The 7,293-nt window shown below is 33.8% G+C and overlaps 1 long non-coding RNA gene across 1 annotated transcript in view; it reads left to right on the top strand.

The window, feature by feature from the left end:
- Positions 1-716: 716 nt before the first annotated feature.
- LOC140677458 (uncharacterized) overlaps positions 717-7,293 on the top strand; it is a 9,831-nt gene continuing 3,254 nt past the window's right edge. The window contains exon 1 of the long non-coding RNA XR_012049253.1: positions 717-843. This is a non-coding gene — a long non-coding RNA (uncharacterized lncRNA). The remainder of the gene's footprint in view (positions 844-7,293) is intronic.

Below are 7,293 nucleotides of genomic sequence, written 5' to 3'. Positions count from 1 at the left end.
CTTTAGTTGATACAACAATTCTACGGCGGGGGTGCAGGAGGCGGGATTACTGGAGCCTCAGCCAGTGCGTCTTTTGCAGCCGTTTTATGATCGCTCAGCACAAGAAATATGCTACACACATACAGTTGTTGACAAAATACACTGTACATTATATACCTCAGCTAACTAAACTATGGAAATGTATAATATAATTCATATAGCAATACAGTCTCACTGCACAGCAGGCCAGCAGTTAGCCGAGTCCGGAATCCATGTTGAGGCACTGAGTGACGTGCCTCAACTGGCTGCTGATCACCGCACTGTCTCTTCTCATTATTTGAACGGCAAATGTGAAAATTCAGCGATTTTGAATAAAAATAATCTAAAACTGGTGAAGTTAAATGGAAAATAACTTTATAGTATAATCACTGGATACATATAACAATTTTTTTTTTTTTTACTTTTTTTTGCCTCACCTGCCTCTAGTGACTGCACGTCACTGATATGTACATATGTACAGATAATTCCAATAATAACGCAGTTATAATGGAGATGTGTGTCAATTACAGTCAGTAATGCCAATGCTGGCATGAGAATGTTGCGCAACGGCGGCCTCTTCAGGCGGCAGCTCGCAAGTGCACTTAAAAAAAATGGGACGTCCGCGCCCAGTGATGAACACGATGACGTAAGCTCTTTTAAAAACAAGCGGGCACGAGCACGTTGAGGAAAAACGTGCACGTAAGGCACGTGACCCAGCCTGGAAAAAGACAAAAGCTTTAGCCGAAACTGAACATTCTCGACGTCTAATTGATAAAAAAAGAAAAGAGCGCCGCAATTTATTCAGCAGTCTTCACAAAACACTTGGTGAGTAAGAAAGTCAACAAAACTGAAGTAATTTTAGATACATAGTGAATAGAGTGAGGCCTTGTTGAGACCAACTTAGCTAGCTAAGCTAACACGTTGGAATATGTTTTTTTTCGTACATTACTTGTCAGAACTCATTATTAAAAATGGTAAAAAAAAATAGGCTGAAATATGATACGTTTATTATAAAACTTAGTTGGTGACTTGGTGTACAACTACACTGTATTATAAGTGTTCATTCATTCATTTTTTATGTATCTCCTTCATTGGTATGCATCTTTGATCGATAGACAATTATACTTCAATTATACAATTTACACACCAATGCCTGAGAAGGATCAGGATGAAGAAAAATCTTATATTTTCCTGCCCTCTTCAACATAACACGTAGTCTTACTTAATGGATATCATTCAAACCAAACAAATACATCCAAATATAATGAAAACAAACAAAAAACACACACAAACACAACAAGTGCAAAACTTCATGAAGTACAAACCGAACAAAAAGAAGTAATATACACCTCACGGAATGATACAAAACAAATACAAAACCAGGCAAAAAATAAGTAAAATAATAAATATAAAGCATACTTGCCAACCTTGAGACCTCCGATTTCGGGAGGTGGGGGGAGGGGGGTGGGGATGGGCTTGGTCGGGGTGGGACGGGGCGTGGTTGGGGGCGTGGCTAAAAGGGGAGGAGTATATTTACAGCTAGAATTCACCAAGTCAAGTATTTCATATATATATATATATATATATATATATATATATATATATATATATATATATATATATATATGTATATATATATATATATATATATATATATATATATACGAAATACTTGACATTCAGTGAATTCTAGCTATATATATATATTTATTTTATTTTATATATATATATATATATATATATATATATATATTTTATTTTTTATTTTTTTATTTTATATATATATATATATATATATATATATATATATATAAAATAAATACTTGAATTTCAGTGTTCATTTATTTACACATAACACTCATCTACTCATTGTTGAGTTAAGGGTTGAATTGTCCATCCTTGTTCTATTCTCTGCCACTATTTTTCGAACCATGCTGAACACCCTCTCTGATGATGCATTGATGTGTGGCACGCACAAAAGTGTTTTCATCAAATGCACTAGATGGCAGTATTGTCCTGTTTAAGAGTGTCACAACATTGCTGTTTACGGCAGACGATCTGCTTTACGGTACACAAAAACGTGACTGCTGTTGTTGTGTGTTGTTGCCGCGTTGGGAGGACGTTAATGAAACTGCCTAACAATAAACCCACATAAGAAACCAAGAACTCGCCCTCCATCATTCTACAGTTATAACGTGATTGGGCAGGTATGCTGTTTATATTGTGGGTTAGCGGACTCAGGTCCTCATGGACCTGAGTCTGCCTGAATTTCGGGAGATTTTCGGGAGAAAATTTGTCCCGGGAGGTTTTCGGGAGAGGCGCTGAAATTCAGGAGTCTCCCGGAAAATCCGGGAGGGTTGGCAAGTATGATATAAAGCAAAATGTAAACACTTACGGCTGTCCATATCATCTTATTGTTCTGTCTTTATATATTTATTTCAATTGGAATATATTTTTACAGTCTTTTATCTCATTGTAAAGAGAATTCCATAGTTGAACCCCCACCACTGATATACACATTTGTTTTCAAGTTGTCCTTGAATACTGATGTTTGACATGACCTTTTCTTCCAAGCTCTTCATTCTCAGAAGTGATGACAAACATTTTTTGTAAATTTGCTGGTAATGTTTTACTTTTAGCCTTAAACATGACACATAATGTCTGTAACTTTACTAGCTCCTGTAGTTTCAATAAACCAGAATTAATAAATAATATGTTAGTGTGTTCTAAGTAATCTACTTTATGAATAATCCTTATAGCTCTTTTCTGTAGTTGATACAATGCCTTTATGTTACTCTTATATGTGTTCCCCCACACTTCCACACAGTAGCTGATATATGGCAATAAAAGTGCACAAAACAATATACGCATTGCCCTATAACCTAACACATATTTTACCTTGTTTAATATAAAAATACTCTTAGACATCTTTTTCCGTACATGTGCAATATGAGATTTCCATGTCAGACCGTCATCCAGTATCACTCCTAAAAATCTAAGTTCAGAAACCCTTTCAATATCAATTCCATCTATTGACAGTTTGATCGTTTCCTCCCTTTTCCTCTTACAAAAAAATCATAAACTTTGTTTTTTTTACATTTAATGATAATTTATTGACATCAAACCATCTCTTAAATTTAATCATTTCCTGATCAATAATGTTTGATAACGCTTTTAAGTCGTGTCCCGAACTATTAAAGTTGGTGTCGTCCACAAATGATACAAATTTCAATAACTTTGATACCTCACATATATCATTAATATATAAAATAAACAATTTTGGTCCCAAAACCGAACCTTGTGGAATTCCTCATTCAATCCTCATTTGTTCAGATGTATTACCCACAAAATCCACAAACTCTTGTCTATTATCTAAATAACTTCTTAGCCAGTCTAAAACTACTCCTCTCACACCAAATTAATTTATAGTTTATTATTATATTCTAGTTACTTTATCAATTGCTACACATTCATTATGCTTTTAACACTTTCCTTGTGAATGTTGGACCTAATTTAGCAAATGAAATTGCACAACCTGAAAACAGTGTCAAATTTAATGAACAAACCATTCAAAGGAACTTAGAATCGTTTTTTATTTCCCCCGTTCATGAAAGTGAAATCACAGAAATGGTAAATTCTCAGAAAAACAAGAAGTCAACAGACTGCTGTGACTTGGACTTTTCTCTGATCAAAGAAATTGTTGATTTTATAGCTGTTCCCTTCACTTATATATGTAATGTTTCTTTTATAAAAGGAGTTTTCCCAAAGAAAATGAAAACGGCAAAAGTTATTCCCATCTTCAAAAGTGGAGATAAGCATCAGTTCACCAACTATAGGCCTATTTCTCTACTCTCACAATTTTCAAAAGTCCTTGAAAAATTATTTGTTTCAAGATTAGACAGTTTTATTGATAAGCATCACTTGCTAAGTGAACACCAATACGGTTTTCGACCAAACAGGTCCACTTCCATGGCAGTGATGGAACTAGTTGAGGAGGTAACCACTGCAATTGATAAGAGGGAGTTTGTTGTTGGCGTTTTTATTGACCTGAGCAAGGCCTTTGACACCATCGATCACACATTACTTTTAAACAAAATGCAGAGGTATGGTTTTAGAGGTCTTGCTCATGATTGGTTGAAAAGTTATCTTGGTGGTAGAGAACAGTATGTGCATATGAATAATGTAGATTCAGATACAAAGATTATAACACATGGAGTGCCCCAGGGTTCTGTACTGGGACCAAAATTGTTTTTATTGTATATTAATGATATCTGCAAAATCTTTAAAAAACTCAATTGTATTCTCTTTGCTGACGATACAAGTCTGTACTGGTCTGGGCAAGACCTTGGCCAACTCTTAGAGACTGTAGAGAGCGAACTCCACATACTAAAGCAATGGTTTGATGCCAATAAACTGTCAATCAACCTAAATAAAACAAAATATATAATTTTTGGAAATAGGAAAAATAACATACAGTGTCATATAAGAATTGATGATATGGAGATAGAAAGGGTGTATTCAACAAAATTTTTGGGAATCTATATAGATGATAAATTAAATTGGAAACTGTACATAAATATACTTAAGACAAAGATGGCAAAAAATATTGCTATATATTGCTAAAATCAAAAACTCCGTAAATCAAAAGGCTCTTAATATGTTACATAATTCTTTCGTACTCCCTTATCTTAATTATTGTGTTGAAATCTGGGGTAACAATTACAAAACAAACATCAACTCTATATTCTTACTTCAAAAGAAAGCGATTAGAATTGTAAATTATGCAGATTATCATGACCATACCAATGCTCTGTTTATTAAATTAAAAACCTTAAAACTGCATGATCTTGTTGACCTCAACACTGCTATTGTGACGTACAAAGCTCATAACCACATGCTGCCTCGGTGTCTACAGGAGAGGTTCAAACCCAGAGAGAATCCCTATGACCTCAGAGGTTCAGCTGTCTTCCAGAAAGCTAAGATAAGAACAAGCTTAAAAAGTAGATGTGTTTCTGTCAGGGGGGTTCAACTGTGGAACAGCTTGGATGATTCCTTAAAATGTTCCAGGTCCATTCACACATTTAAAAAACACTTTAAGACCAATGTCTTGGAAAAATATATCACTCTTGAATCAAGACAGTAGTTAATACTATGATCAATGTTAATTAAAATACTAAATGTGGGATATAAATAATAATGGAAGTATAATTGTTTGTATATAGTATATAAATTGGTACAAAGGTTTAATACGCGTATAAGGATATTTCACATGCCTTTACTGTGTATATAATTGAACAATGTTCATATTGTGTATAATGTGTATTTATAATATGTTGTACAAAAGACATTTCATAATTTTCGGAAGTTCATTTTGTACTTGACATTGTTTATAGGGTTAGGCGCTATAAGTGTTCAACTTCAGCCTAAACCCTTTCGGTCTGCAACATTTTCATTTTCATTTTCAATCTATGAATGTGCAACTGTTTGTTTATTTTGTTGACCATTGATCGAAGAATAATAAACTATTATTATTTTTAATTGGGTACAAATGGTGACTCTTCATAAACACAGCAAGTAAACAAACTTGAAATGACAAAATATAAGTAAACGTGTTATGGTAGGTGTCAGCGTGTAAAGTATATGTTGTGTTGTGTGTGTTTGTTTTATGGCAAAAGCACAAAATATGCAATATTTTCCCCAAAACATTTTTCAAAATTGAATATTTGATGTGAAGTAATTGGAGCCTTACGTAGGTCAATAATTCATAACAACATTTATTTTGAGTCATTATATGAGTCATTCTTATATTATGTCAGGTTCAAACACTGATGACATCTATTAAACAGGCAAGAAGCAAGGAATCATGCAGAGACAGAGTTCAATTTGGCTCAATTAGGAGAGACGTATTGGGCTGTACACTTAGTTACAGATCCAACCTACGCTCTAAGGTCCAGTTCCCATGTGCTCCTCTATTTATTTGGGAGGTCCCTGGTTACATCACTGAGGCTGCTGCTGAAGGAAGGGGGGTAATTTCAGCCCCCCCAGTTAGACACAATATATGATTATTCAGAAATGCAAATGTGCTGACACTCATGATATCGCCCTGTCTCTGCTTTGTCTGCGTCACGGTACCCGATGTTCGGCCTTGGCAGTTAGCAGGCCGAGTCTGGACACAAACACTGATACGAGACGACTCGCAATCTTTGGATTGCAAGTTGTCCCTTTGCACAGATAGAAAGTACAACTTCAGCACAATTGATAATAACTATAGCAACGGCCCTTAAGCAAAAGAGTTGTGTGATAATTTATACATAATTATTCTAACATTTTATGAGCAATAACAGATTAAAACTAAACAAACTAAAGGCCTCAGAGATCCAAAAGACCCCCACTCATAAGTGTTAGAAATACATCATATATCAATACATCTTATTTTTACCTCAACGCTTGAATCCCTAGATCGACTTTAGATCGATCCGTTGCCATAAAGTTTATTTTTTTTAAATGTTTTTTTCAAACAAAACCCAATTTTTTATGGAAAAAACACAATATATGCAATATTTTCCCCGAAACACTTTTCAAAATTGAATATTTAATGTGAAGTAATTGGAGCTTACATAGGTCAATAATTCATAACAACATTTATTTGGATTCATTATTATTTTATAAGCAAAGATAGTTTAAGAAAAAAAAACAGACTAAAGGCCTCTGGGATCCAAAAGACCCCCATTCATAAGTGTTAAAAATACATCATATATCAATGTATCTTATTTTTACCTCAACACTTAAATCCCTACATCAACTTCAGATCTATCCGTTGCCATAACGTTTATTTTTTAAATGTTTTATACACATTTTTTTCCAAAGAAAACCAATTTTTTTTTCAAAATATGCAATATTTTCCCCAAGACATTTTTCAAAATTGAATATTTGATGTGAAGTAATTGGAGCCTTACATAGGTCAATAATTCATACCAACATTTATTTTTGATACATTATTATTTTATAAGCAATGACAGATTTAAAAAAGAACAGACGAAAGGGGATCCAATAGACCGCCACTCATAAGTGTTACAAATACATCATATATCAATATATCTTATATCTATAACTTTTCGACTAAGAGGCCGTGTTGGGTTAAAATAATTTGGCATTTTTAGACAATATGATTTGTCTGAGTGGCTCAGAGACCCCGAGAGTAACAAGCGGTAGAAAATGTATTAGAAAAAGACAGATTAAAAAAAAAATAATAATAATAAAAAAAAAAAAAAAAAA

The sequence above is a fragment of the Nerophis lumbriciformis genome, linkage group LG31, assembly GCF_033978685.3.
Source record: "Nerophis lumbriciformis linkage group LG31, RoL_Nlum_v2.1, whole genome shotgun sequence".
NCBI classification, from domain to species: domain Eukaryota; kingdom Metazoa; phylum Chordata; class Actinopteri; order Syngnathiformes; family Syngnathidae; genus Nerophis; species Nerophis lumbriciformis.
This window is presented reverse-complemented; position numbering and strand designations above follow the sequence as displayed.